The sequence below is a fragment of the Pseudorca crassidens genome, chromosome 3, assembly GCF_039906515.1.
Source record: "Pseudorca crassidens isolate mPseCra1 chromosome 3, mPseCra1.hap1, whole genome shotgun sequence".
NCBI lineage: Eukaryota > Metazoa > Chordata > Mammalia > Artiodactyla > Delphinidae > Pseudorca > Pseudorca crassidens.
Genome location: NC_090298.1, coordinates 136,173,564 through 136,187,190, shown reverse-complemented (window position 1 = coordinate 136,187,190; position 13,627 = coordinate 136,173,564). Strand labels below are relative to the sequence as shown.

Below are 13,627 nucleotides of genomic sequence, written 5' to 3'. Positions count from 1 at the left end.
CCGTGGCTAGACATCAGGGCCACATGGTGTCCTTGAGAGTAGGGAATGAAGGGCCACCCTCTGCCAACAGAGAGTCGTGGCTGGCTGGGCAGGGGTCCTGGACAAGGCTGTGCAGACCCATCGTGGGCAAGAATGTCCACTCCACACAGAGCCCTGCACTGGGAGAGAGTTATGGTAGGGTATGGGGAGCTGCCTGATGGATGGAGTGGGAACCCATCAAGGGAGGGAGGGAGGAGAGAAGGAAACATGGCTTCATCCCTCAAGACAGGACTCAGGGAACACCAACCCCACCACTTTACTGGCCACAGTGGTCTTTGCTGGAGGCTCCAAGCTACTGAAGACAGAGCCAGAAGAGGCCCAGTGAGGCTAAGGGACTAGAGACAGACGCAGGGCTCTGGACCCCAAAGCCCCTGCTTTCACACTCCAAATCACGCATCAGCTTCCCGGGCTGGCACACCAACGTCCCGCCCCAAGCCCATGGCCTTGCTGGCTCGGGGCTCACTGCTCCCCCCCCACCAGGCCCATTTCAGGCCAGGTCACCCACTGTTCCGGGACTGTAGCTGACCACCAGCAATTCCCAAATGGGGCCCCAAGGGGTTGGCTGGGTCCAGACAGACTGCAGGCAGACACTCTATAAAGAGGGAGACAGTGATTAAGCACACAGGACAGTGTCCGAGACTGGAGTGCAGGTGGCCAATCTCACCCACGGGTGTGAGTCACCAGCCGGGAGGATCCGCAAGCCCTCACAGCCCACCAGGCAGTAGAGCCAGGTCAGACACTCCACACAGGGGTTCAGCCCTGGAGGTGGGGGGTGACAGGTGCCCCACTCGAGCTGCCTATGGGCCACATCCACAGTGCACGGACAGTACAAATGGTGCGGCACCTAAGTTAGGGTACGGGCAGGAGTTGCCCTAACTGGTACCTGCTGGGAACCAGGTGCCAGGGGCTCCTCAGATGAAAGGGTAGGGGAGACAGTTTGGGCAGGGGGTGGAGGCATAGCCACAAGGTCACAAGGGTGAGATGCCAAGAGAGGAAGCAGGGACAGAGCCGGGCCTCCTAAGGAAGCAGAGCCCAGATACCCAGAAACAAAAAGGAGCTACCCTGGGAGCTGATGCAGAGGTAGGTTCTGCCTACCTGGTCTCAGCTCTCTACCAGGTGAGGCACCAGGCTCCCACTACCCATCGCCACAGCTCCAGGACAGAGAGGGGCAGAACCCCACCAGAAGAGGCCCATAGATCCACAGGACAGGCCCCAGTAAATGGGCGAGGGGAGCTAGCAAGAGCCTATGTGAATGAGGAGGCAAAACTCTCAACTCTCTGCTGGCCAGGAGCAAACCCCACCCGGGGCCTCAGTTTCCCTCTAGTGCCAGAGGAAGTGGGATGAGGGGGCTCCCCAGGGCCTCTCTGCTCCTGCCTTTTGCTGATGTGGGATCTATCCGGAGCCCCCTCTAGAGCCCAGCTGGCCCCCCTCACCTGCCAAGATCAGCATGTCCCCATGAACCATGGCCCAGCCCCTCAGCCCCTGCCCTTTACCCTCAACTCAGAGGGAGGGCAGAACACAGGGCAGCCTGCCTGGGCCTCAGAAGCACCTCTCCAGGGAGTTTACAGCCCCTCCCGCCAGCCCTGAAGAAGGAGGAAATGGGCCTGGTGGGCCTGTTCACAGGTAGTTGAGATAGGAGAGGAATAACCATATTAAAGGCCCGGAGGTAGTAGGGCCTCACCCCACCAGGGCCCCCCTTGGCCCAGCCCCCTGCAAATCTCACACCCCCAGGGCAGCAGCTTTGAAGTCCTGGAGGGTGTGTGGCCAGCCCCCTCCTCCTGGGGCCCCCACAGGCCCTCCCCTCCCCCTCCTCCCCATACTCCCACTTTCTGGGTCCTAGGACCTCAGTTTCCACACACTTCAAGAAAGCTCTGAAGCACCCCGTGCTGGGCCAGAACCTCCAGGGCTGGGACTCCCAGAGCAACAGGTGCAGGGCCAGCTCTGGATCACCAAGCCTGGTACAAAGGACTGAGGACCCCTGGCCAGGTTCCCTGGTCCCACACAGTGATGGCCCACACTGCCTACAGCAGAGCCTGGGCTGGATGGGCTTTAAGGCCCTGCTGGCCAGGCCTTTGCCCCTGTCCTGAGGGTCTGGTCTGGGGGACATGACACAGCCCATCCTGGGGTCTGGCCTGATGGCCTGGGTTGCCCCAATCCCTCAGCTTTCCCCTTCAGGGGCCTACCCCCACCCCAGCCCCCTGTCCCTCCCCAAGCTGCTTGGCCCTTTTGCCTGTGACTCATTTCCCTGTTAGAAACCTGTGTCCCTTCGTGAAACCCTCTGGTTGGGACACCCAAGGACAAGGCATCCTGGCAGTCAGCAGCTTCCTCTCCAGCAGCCCCTTGGCCTCCTGGCCTGAGCAGGAACAGGACACCTTACCCGTCCACACTGCCCTCCAGCCTCCAGCCTCAAGTCCAGCTTCAGTCTGGACTGAACAGACTGAAGCTGGACTTGAGGCTTGAAGTTGTCCCTGCAGGCAACCTCCCAGGGTGATGTCCAAGGCTTGGAGGAATAAGACAGCATCCCTGCAGGGGTGGGAGTGCTGCCAGCCCTTCTGTTCATAGGCACTGACAGGTAAACTGAGACCTATTGGGTGAGGTCTCTCTCCCCAGTGTGAGTTTATGAAGGCAAAACTACCCCATTTTCTCCCTCCCTCTCCCACCATAGAGTAGGGGGACGGGAAGCAGCTAACAGAGGGTACTCCCACCTGCCACACCCCTCACCCCCCCTTACTCCCTCACCTTGGCCCCAGAGATTTGGGTGATGGCCCCTTCTATATCTTCTGGGTCATCTGGGAGGGCTCCCAAGAGGAGGTGAGCATGTGGTGCTGTTTCTATGGCTCTGACATCCTCAGTCTGGGCCCCTTAGGCATCCTATACTACTGAGAAGTCCATCCCTACAGATGCCAGGACGAAGGGGGTTGCCCAGGGCACTGGGGAAGCCCTGGGGAGGGCCCCAGCCTGGGAGCCACCACTGCCTGGCCTGGCAGCTGGGACAGAAGCTAGTCAGAAGGTGCTAATTGATGTTTAGATCCAGGCTGGCTCCTCAATCACGTCTTTCTCTTTCTCTCTCCCTCTCTCTTTTTTTATTTGAGTCTCTGGAGCGCACAGTAAACAGTCATTTGGCTCTCAGGGCCCTGCAAATTGGTGTTTATGGTATAAGGACCAAGAGTCGTCCACCCAAACACGGCAGGCTGGGAGGGAGGCGCTGGGCTGGTAGGGATGGCACGCCCTCCTGCCCATGGAGGCCCAGCGCTGGGAGGGCCTTCCCTCCACTCTTAAAGGAGGAGGCGGGCCTGCTTCTAGCAACCCCTGATGCCTGCATCCCAGCCTGAGGTGAGGAGCCAGCTAGTTCACCCACCGGCAGTGGGCCAGCACTGGCCAGAATCCTGCCAGCTGGGCACTTGTGGGTTGGAGGTGGCCAACACTTGAGGAATTGCCATTAATCCAGGAGGGCTTCTAGGAGGAGGTGAGTTTCTGTGAAAGAAAGGACCCTCCAAGGGGAGCTCCAAAGGTTCATCAGCACCCTCAGATTCCCCAGGGCTCTGTGTCCAGTCACAGCTCCTGTCCAAGCTCCTCTCAGGCTTCCATCTCCTTCAACCTTCTCCAAGTTCCTATGGCAGATGTCAGGACCCTCTACACACACACCCCCTCCCAACCCCAGAGGCCATCTGCAGAACTAAAGACAGGAATGTGGGGAGGTCTAGGCCTTAATGCAAGAGGTTGAATGGTGGAATTCCAGGACAGCAATGGGAAGGTCTTGGGAGAGAAGGGGGACTTCCCAACCTGTCTGCCCCTTGCCTAACAACCAGACTGCAGAGAGGCAGGCAGGCCTATGCAGAATCTCCAGCAGGGCTCAACAGCCCTCCCCGGCTCCTTAGCTCCCTGTGCTGCCTATAGTTTACAGGGGTTCATTTCACCTCAACTGGCTCGCCCAGCCTGTCAGCCTGCAACCTTCAGAGAGGCAAAGCCGGGAGCCCTGGGGAAGGCTGTTTGATGTTTGGATTTTGGAAGGAGCCCCATAGATCACATGTGCTTCTTCCCTGAGTGTGCTCTTAGCTCCCAGGTCTGGGCCAGAGAACAGGAACCTCAGGAACAGAGGACATGGGTTGCACATCCCCAAGCTAGCCCCCTCCTCTTCTCAAGATACTTCCATGGCTCCCCAGTGCCCATGAGTTGGAGTTGGAGTGCCTCAGCCTGCACCCATCACAAACTGGTTCCACTCTGAGCTAAAGGGGGACCTCTAATCCATGGATGGAGAAACTGACCTGGGCAAGACATGACTTGCCCGAGGGCATTCAGCACGTTAGTCAGGACAGAGTCTTAAGGAAAACTGAGACCTCATATATACTTTCTGGTCCCACCCACAGTTCACTCTCACCTTCCTTCACCCTTGCCTCCATCCCTCCAGTCTCAAGTCTCCTCTGGCCTCTGCTGCAGCCTTCTCACCACCTCACTGCCATAACCTTTGCGGTTCCTGTATCACTGTCCCCTGGGGACATGGAAGGTCAGTGCCAGCCACACCTCAGGGGCCCATGCAAGGCAGAGGAGAAGCTGTGTATGTGTTGCATGTGGGGGTTGGTGGTGGGGGGATCTGATGCCAAGCTGGCCCGTCCCCAGGGCTACAGGCCTCTGCAGGGGCCCTGACCAGCTCCTAGGGCTGAGCTATCTCCCCAGCTCTAGACCCAGCTCCCAACAGATCCACCCACCCCAGCTCCAGCCCTTGTGCAGGCCAGTCTGAGTAAGGCAGATTATCAGAATGCCTGAGGGGAATGCCCCTTATCTGGGAGGAGATTTGGGAGTGGTTGGGACACCTGCAATGGGCCACCCTTACAACAAGTGGCGTCAGTATCAGCTGTCTCTGCAGCGATACCAGGGGGTCCCTGTGTGCATGCCCACCATGGAGCCTCACCCCAGCTCCCATATCAGGGTCCCCAGGAGGTGGCTGTGAGGAAAGGTGTCCCAGGTCTCTGGTCACATTGCAAACAGGGAAACTGAGGCTGGGAAAGAGGCAGGCCTTGTCCCAGCCTCTCAGAGTCAACGGCACATTGAGGACAGGCAGGATCCATACACTGGGTCACCCCTGCTCTGGAAGCCCACCAGGAAGGGGCTGCATCCAGCGCAGGCAGCTCCAGCTGGGCAAGTGTCCAGGAAGGACAGGTGCTGCTTGGGACAGGATCAGGGTCATTCTGAGGTCAGAAGTCAGCCTGGCAGCTCAGAGCTGGGTCTGGGTCTGCTCCTTGCCTGTCTCCAGAAGGCTGGTTTTCATGGATGTCCCCCATGGTATGGGGTATGGGTGGCCTCACCCAGGCTCCTGGACACCCCTGCGGGTGCAGCAACAGCTCCCTGGTCCCCAGCCCATGCCTAAGCGCCTCAGCTCCAAGTCTCCCACCCACTGGACCACTGGGGAGCTGCCCTGGCACTTCCCAGTGACCCACAGCCCTGCCAGTGCTTGTTTGGCAACTACTCCTGGGGGTTGTGGAGGTTAGAGCGTTCTAGCCTCTCAGATGGGGAGGATGGACACCCCAGCCCACAGCTGGTGTGAGAAAGCTGGTAGAGCTCCAACCCAGCACCCACCCACTCAGACTAGGAGGACAGTGTGGACTCCTCCCCCAGACAGCTCAGCTCAGCTTGCCCCAGAGTAGCCGAGGATAACAGGTATGCTGGGGACTCAGGTGGGGGTAGTGCAGCTGGGGACACTGCAGGTGAGAAGGACACTGCAAGTGAGGAGGATGCAGGTGGGAAGGAGAGAGTACAGGTAGGGAGGATACAAATGGGGACCCTGCTGGTGTGGATGCTGCAGGTGGGGACAATACAAGGGAGCATACTACAGGTGGGGTTGCACACAGCACAGGTGGGATACCTCAGGCTAGGACACACTCACAGGTGGTTCAGACCCGCTCTCTGCCTCTCCCTGTCACACGGCCTGCCCTATGATGGACAAAAAGAGAGGAGTTTTGTTCTTGACCCCGGGTTTAGCCCCTCCCCTGGGCTGACCCTCAACTGTGAGCCAGTCGGGGCTGACCCACAGGGTCCAGCTCCTGCAACCCAGCCCAAGGCTGACATGACAAGTGGGACAGGCCACCATCCACTCTGATATGCTTCCTCAGCCAGCAGGTTCAGGAACAGGTGCGACCACTTCCTATCTCCCCTATCACAGGGCTTGGGGTCCCTGAGCAGGCCCTTGGGTTGAGGGACATGAGGACACACCTGGGCCCTGGAATAGGACCAGAGGCCTCTCCAGGGTTCCCCCTGCAGCTCTCCAGCTGCAGCTCGAACCCAGCCTGGCCTGACACGCTGGCAGGCAGCAGCACCAGCCCAGCTGATACCCCAGCATGGCCAGCAGTCTCCAGCTCTGGGTCTGTCCCAGGGTCAGGTGTTCTTTTTATATTTTCCTTGTTCAGTTATGAGGAATAATTTCTCTCCAGGCCCAGAAGCAATGCTGGGCCTCCTCACACCACCTGGCCCACCTGCTCAGGCTCCCCCAGCCCTCAGCCTAGCTCTGCTGGGCCTCTGGGCCTGGACTCTGCCTGTTGCCTGATGTTCAGGCACTGGGCAGCGGTGAGACACTCAGGCCTTCTTTATTCCCGTCTATGGCAGAACAAGGCCTGCTTTTGTCAGGGACTCGCCTTCCTTGGCCTATCCATGTCTTCCTCTCTAGAGCCAGGCCTTTGAAGGATCAGATCCCAGATCCTGATGTCCCTGACTTCTCATCTGGCAGGCCTCTGCCTGCCTACTGGCCTCCCTCACAGGGCACCCACCCCCTTGAGCACACCTGGGGAGCCAGATGCCTTCCAGGGCCACCCTGGCCTGTCCTTCACAGACAGTTCTAACAAGGGGTGGTAGGAGGTAGCAGCCTGTGCAGGAAAAGGCTTGAGACACCCTCCCAAGAAGGGGACTCTCCAGGGCAGGTGCCCAGCTGGGCTTGCAGGTAGAGATGGGGTGCTGAAAAGGGCAGGGCCGGCCCACCATGACCTGGGAGCCAGAAGCAGCACCCAGCCCCCCAGGCTGGAATCAGGACCTGGCACAAACAGGCTGGTGTCCCCAGAGCCAGGCTGCCCTCACTTGGTGGGGACAGCAAGCCACTTCAGAGCCTCAGGATCCCTGAGGGATTTTCACTCTCTTGGAGAGACCAGAGTGGGGATCATGGAGTTGCACCCCAATGTGGGGTGGCAGGTGTGAGGCCAGCCCTCTGGGGTATGAGGCAGGTTGCACGCGGGCAGACCCTGGCAGCAGATGCTGGGACACCGTGAGGCCTTTGGCTGGGCTTTTTAATTAACCTTGGCCACTCTGAAGGGCCCCAATTAAATGGAGAATGTGATGGCAGAGTGGGGTCAGGCAGAGAGATGAGTTTTAATTAAAGCACGGAAGGTTCCCAGCCAGGGTAGCAGTTGCCTAGGCAGGAGCGCCCCCGCCTGACCGCCTTTGCTCCAATCTTGCTCCAAAGGATGATGGCACACCTCAGATGGCAAGAGTGAGCACTGCCTGCCCTTGGCCTGGCAGGACACAGCATTGTGCCTGCAGAGCCTGTGACCTCTTATCCAGTCTGTGTGGCCCGAGATCAGGCAGCTCCTCTCTGAGCCACTGTCCCCTGCTGGCTGCCCCCCCTGCTCTCCTTCCCATCTTTGAGCATCTATGGTGTGTCCACTGCAAAGGCCCTGCTGGGTGGTGGAGGATAGACAAAAACAATGAAACAAATGTATTAAATACTTTCATGTGTAATGGAGGAGAGTGGAGTGAAGGGCTGAGAGAAGCAGGGAGGGCTGCTTCAAATGGATAGGGGGTACAGAGGAGCACCTCCTTCCTCGGAAGGAGGAAGGAAGGAGCGAGCTCACCTGGATGGGAGCAGTCAGTGCGAAGGCCCCGGGACAGGACCCTGGGCACAGCTGAGCTGCCTGATACCTGCAAATTAGAACGAGAGGGGGCCAGACGGCAGAAGGCCGTGGGCATGGGGGGCTTTCAGCTTCACTCAGGGGGACAGGGACCACATGCAGCTTCTGAGCAGGGCCACTTGCTAGGTGCCAGGAACCAGGGTGCCTGAGCCCTCCATAACCCAGACCCCAATCTGCTTGTCGTCCAGGCTCCCTAGCCTTGCTCAGTGGGATGGCAAGCAAGATGCTCGTGAGTCCTTGAGAGATTCTGTGAATCCTGACTCCTTCTTCTGAGGATAATCCACACCTGGGCCTGGGCCTGGAGCTGGCTGGGGGAGGCGGTGGCAGGCAGGCACATGAGCCCGCCCCCACAGCTGCCCATCTTTCTTCAGGGCAGTTTTGCAATAACTGCAGCTACAGAGACATTCTCCACACCTGGCTTCCTCCAGACACGGGGCTTTGGGAGTGATGAGTGAAGGAAGCAGGGTGAGGGAGTGTCTTTCAGTATCAGCACGGACTGCCTCCAGTCCTTCCCCTAGTTCTGCTGAGGGCTGCAGGACAGGGGGCACCTGGGAAGGGACTGGTCTGACCCCAAGACCCAGAACCACTTCAAGGTGTGGCGGTCACAGCAGAGGACACATGCCCAGTGGGGGACACATACCCAGCTGGGCAGGCTAGGTGGCCACTTGCTAGAAGTCGGCCACCCTCAGGCTGATGTGTGCAGATACCACCCGGACAGGCAGGTGAAAGGAAAGAGGGGTGTCTAGGGGCCCCCATCCTTTCAGCCCCAGGAACCAGCCCACATGAGTCCCTGGGGAGGCCATGACAAACTTCCACAAACGTGGTGGCTAAAAACAGAAACTTATTCTCTCCAAGGTTTGGAGGCCAGAGCTCTGAGATCAATGTGTAGGTAGAGTGTGCATCCTCTAGAGACTCTAGGGGCAGATCCTTCCTGCTTCTTCCAGCTCCTGATGCCCCAGGCGTCTCTTGGCTTATGGCGGCATCACCCTAATCTCTGCCTCTGTTGTCACGTGGCCATCTCCCCTTGTCTGTGTCTCAAATCTCCTTATAAAGACATTTGTCATTGGATTCAGGGCCCGCCCTAATCCAGGGTCATCTCATCTCAAGATTCTCAACTAATTACAACTGCAAAGATACCATTTCCAGACAAGATCCCGTTCGGAGATTCTGGATGGGTGTGATGTTGGGGGTCGCAATTCTAACCCCCTGCAAAGCCTATGGTGTAAACCCAGGCACTGCCGCTGTCTGGCTGCACCTCACGCAAGACTTCATGCCAGTACATGTCACCAAGATGCCGCTAGGTCCTAACCCCCAAGAAGGTGGCATATATAAGGACTGTCATTTTAAGCCACTAAGGTTTGTGGAACTTGTGGAACTAGTCACCAGACCGCAGAATGGGCGGGGACCAACTTCTCCCTTTCCTAGGGTTTTTGGAACCCTGAATTCATTAGATGCCTCCCAGGCCAGGTGGAGTCCCTCCCTCCTGCTGTCCTCTGTCCGGGGATTGAAAGGGGAGAAGGGCCCCCAGAGAGAGGCACAGACACCAGCCCCCTCAAACCTAGGGGTGAGTCCCAAGAGAACAGGTGGAGACTAGTGTTGCATGCCCCCCCACAATCTGTGTCTCCCCACCCCCAGACCCATGAGGGCCCCACTCTTCCTCCCTCCCCTGCCCACCACCTTGCTGGGTGCTGTGGCTCCACACCCTGGTCAGCCTGGTCCTGGTGGCCTCCTCCTGTTGGCTCCCTGGCCTCCAGCCCCTCCCTGGCCACACAGTAGGAACCACCAGGGAAAGCCCCTGAGTCACTGGGGCTCTTCCTGCCCCTCAAATTCCAGTGCAGACATCTCTGCTGGCCCCCTGCGCTGCAGCCTGTCTTACATATCCCCAAGTGGGGCCTCTCTCCCACCCCTACTGACCTCCTCCAGAGGTTAGAGCAGAGAGGCTATGTAGGCACCAGGGACCCCCTAGCAGGCTGGTGAAGCCCATGGGCTCCTTCTCAGAACAAGGTTTTATTACTGCCTAAAATAAATGATGCACCATCACAAAAGAAACAGATCCAGTTATCAAAAGCTTTAAGACTTTTGTGGCATGTGACTTCAGGGGCAACAGGTTTCCATTACCTTGACAAGGGTGATGGCTTCCAAGACGTACTAAGTGTGGTTAGGACTTTCCAGACCACACACCACCAGTGTGTCCTTCTAACTGCGTTCACCTCCATAAAGCCAGAAGATATGGAAGTGAAGCGTTGTGCAGAAGGGGGCACGGCATGCAGTATTGTCACCAGCACCAGAGATGAAAAGGCTGGCTGCAGGCTGACAACCTCTGTAATTTCAGTTGAGCAGGGAACAGAAACAAGATTTCATGGTTCCTGCAACAGCTATGACACATGAAAATGTCTTGAGGTTTCTGTTGCTGATGTCATAGGTCCAGCACATACTGCTGTTTGGGAATGTCACCTATATTCAAAATGGGAGGAAAAGCTAAATGTTAGTCAGAGGGTCCTAAAAACAAAGATGTGCTTTTTGGCACCCCTGTGCGAGGCTCACTGAGCGGGGCTCCCTGTACGCGCCTTACCTGTTGTCTGCCCAGGCATGGAGTGAGGCCGAGAACCAGGTGAGAAACATCCTTGCCCAGTGGAGCTGGCCTTCCAGGGAGGACCATGGTGCCCAGGAGAGCTGAGGTGAGCGTGCAGGAACCGCCCATTCCCAGACAGTGCCCCAGGCAAAGGGAGAAAGGCCCTGGGTGGGGAATGGTCCCGGCCTGTCCCTGTGAGCTGGGCCAGAGTGAGGGGGCCATAGTGAGGATGCAGGGAGGGAGGGGCCCGCATGAGATGGGGAAACTGAGGCAGGAGCAGGTATGCTCAAAGGGTCCGAAGGTGAGAGAGACCCCAGAGCCAGCCCTCTCACATGTGTGGAACTGGGCTATGGGGGTCCTCACACTGCCCCTTGACCGCTGTGTGGCTCTGGGTGAGCCCACCCCTGTGCCAACCACAGGCTTCCCACATGACCTGGCAACCCCCAGACTCCAGCCCAGGCCCAGGACAAGGGGCGGAGCTGCCCAGGGGTGGGGCAGGAAAATGGACATGGAGGGTGTGTAAGTCCCCTCCTGGGACCCACACCATCAGAATAGCTGTAATAATCCCTGCACCTGCACCAGGAGGGACATGTAGGAGGGTGGGCTTGGAGAGTGCGCCTAGAGAAGAAGGGATCTGAGCTGAGCAGAGGGAAGGGTGCGGCCCTCTCCACACCCCACCTCTATCTGAACAGAAGCCTATCTCAGGGTCTCCTCTGGGCTCAGGAAATCTATAGAGGCCAGCCCAACAGAGCCAGGAGCAGATAGGGGAGTGCAAATAGGCAGAGGACCCCCATCCCCACCCCACCCCCACCCAAGGAACTCTTTAAGAGGATAAAGTTCTGCAGTTACGTCCTGGACGTTGAGTGCCTTCACAAGTAGTAAGCTCCCCATCACCGGAGGAGTCCAAGATAATGTTGCAGCCTGCAGATGTACTGAAGCTCCAATGTCTCCAGAGGCAGGGTAGGGCCAGAGGAATAATGAAGGTGCTGGCAACAGGCTTTCTGGAGTCCCAGTTCCAGGGGCTCAATCCTAGCTGTGTGACCTTGGGTGGGCTTGCAACCTCTCTGACTGCCAATAACCTGGCACAAACGCTGTCCACCTCACAGGTGCCACACACAGAAGCTGCATGAGGTATCTGCCAGGCCTGGGGTCTTGGCATTTCCTATTCCCTCTCTCTCCTGCCTCTGTCCCTTTGCTCTTGCTGGTACTTCTGTCCCTCTAGCCACCTTCCCCAGGGGTCCTTCTTATTCAGCATCCTTGTGTCTGACCTTGTATTTGGACTCAGGGACCCCCAGAGGGAAGGAACTTGACACCAGACCCCAGGCAGGCCCCTGGCGTGGGTCAAGCTGAAGGTGAGGATCTGGGCTGGGGACTCTGAGCCTGACAATGGAGGTGGCCATGGATGTTGGCGAGCCCTCTAGCCAGCTCACCTCGCCCCCTCCTGGCCAAAGCTGGGTAGGCACCCTGTTCTGTCCATCCCGTGTTTCCATCGCTTGGACTCCAGGGAAGGGGGCAGGGAGGTCCTGGTGGGCACTGGGGCCTCACTCTCCCTAGGCAACTGCCTGACACCTCCTGCCTCTCTTAACAGGTCTCCTGCCAAGGGCAGGGATCCTTCCCCTGAGGTGCCCACCATGGGCCTCCCATACCTGTCTGGCTTGAAGATGCCTCCTTTTCCCAAGGGAGGGGGGGCACCAAACCAGGAGAACATATTAATCAGGAGGAAGGTAAATTCAGTAACCTGGGGATTACACAGGAATCCATCTTATTTTTTAAACTGTGCGTGTATCTTTCACATGCTCCTTCCTGTCTCTCTCTCTCTCTCTCTCTCTCTCTCTCTATATATATTTTAAAGGAAGCTCTGAGGACACAATAATCATTTGCAGACAGTCAGCTGTGGGTCAGTTCTCTGGGGGTAGAGAGCCAGCACCACCAGAAGGTTCTGTGCCCCTCTCTGGAGATATAAACCCCTGAAGGCACTTTGAGTGAGCATTATGATGTGTTTACAGCATTGCGGGGGGGAGCAGCAGCTGAGGTGCAGAGCACAGGCTGGGTCTTCCATAGATAGTGAGGTCTGAGGGAGGCTGGGTTTCGAGACAGGGGACTGGTAGGGTCTGGCTAACAGGGCCTAGGGCCCTCAGCCTCTCAGGAGAAGAGGTCATCAGTGTTTGGGGCAGGAGGGCTGCCCTGGGTGTGTGTGTGTGTGGCTGGGCAGCCCTGGGGAGGGCTGGTGAGGTCCTAGCCACCCCAGCCCAGTAAGGAGGCCCTGCCCAAGAGGAGTGGGTGGGTGAGGGGGGGCAGAGAAATGACAGGAGCCTGCCGGCATACTGCACAACACCTCAAGGCTTTTCTCTGCTGGGCAGGCTCCTGGGCCAAGACCCAGGTGATGGCCTGCTTTGCGCCCTCCACAACATGCAGGGCACTTGGGGAAGAGGCCCCCAGCAATCTCACCAATGACTCTTGATTTGGAGACGCTTCACAGCAGCAGGAGGGTAGTGGGGGAGAGACTTCAAGTAGCACAGGGGTGGAGGGATGGTGCGGAACTGGGGGTTGGCGGGGCGCCACAGTCAGACCCCCAGCCGGGAGAACGTGGAGAGGGACCACGACAGGCCCCCTCTCCCTTCTGATCAGCTCAGGGAGGCTTCCCAGAGGAGAGGGCTCCCCCGTCTGTCACCTGGAACCCGCCTCGGTGGCTACCTCGGGGAAGCGCTGTTCCCTGCCCAGCTTGGCTCCCGGCTCCGCCCGTGCTACTAGACGCCAGCTTTATTTGATCTTGGGTCTTGCTTCTTCAGGTCGGCTCCTCGGGCGCGCATGGGGCTGCGTGGGTCACTGCAGTCACCCGAGCTGAGGCTGGGGAGGGGAGCTGGCAGCTGGGCACCGCCCTCCCGGGACCGCAGGGCCCACCCGGGACTCAACCTCTGCATCTGCGAAACGGACGCGAGAGCTCCCCCCGGGGCCGACCACTGAGAGGCGCGCGCAGGCGCAGCCGTACTCTGCCGGGGCTGAGGGAGAGGGGGGGCTGGGGGCGGGGGAAGGAGGGGTGCGCGCAAGCGCAGCGGTGAGAGAGGAGTCGTCCCTGAGCCCCGCGCCTGTCCGCGGTCCCGTCCCCACCGCCCGCCCAGAGTCTGCG

At 58.6% G+C, this 13,627-nt stretch overlaps 1 long non-coding RNA gene across 1 annotated transcript; it reads right to left on the bottom strand.

Annotated features, from left to right (window-relative positions):
- Positions 1-9,987: 9,987 nt before the first annotated feature.
- On the bottom strand, positions 9,988-12,155 carry LOC137220859 (uncharacterized). Its single transcript, XR_010941815.1, has 3 exons — positions 11,350-12,155; positions 10,501-10,699; positions 9,988-10,382 (listed from the first exon to the last, which is right to left on the bottom strand). It is a non-coding gene; the product is annotated as an uncharacterized lncRNA (long non-coding RNA).
- Between the last annotated feature and the right edge of the window lie 1,472 nt (positions 12,156-13,627).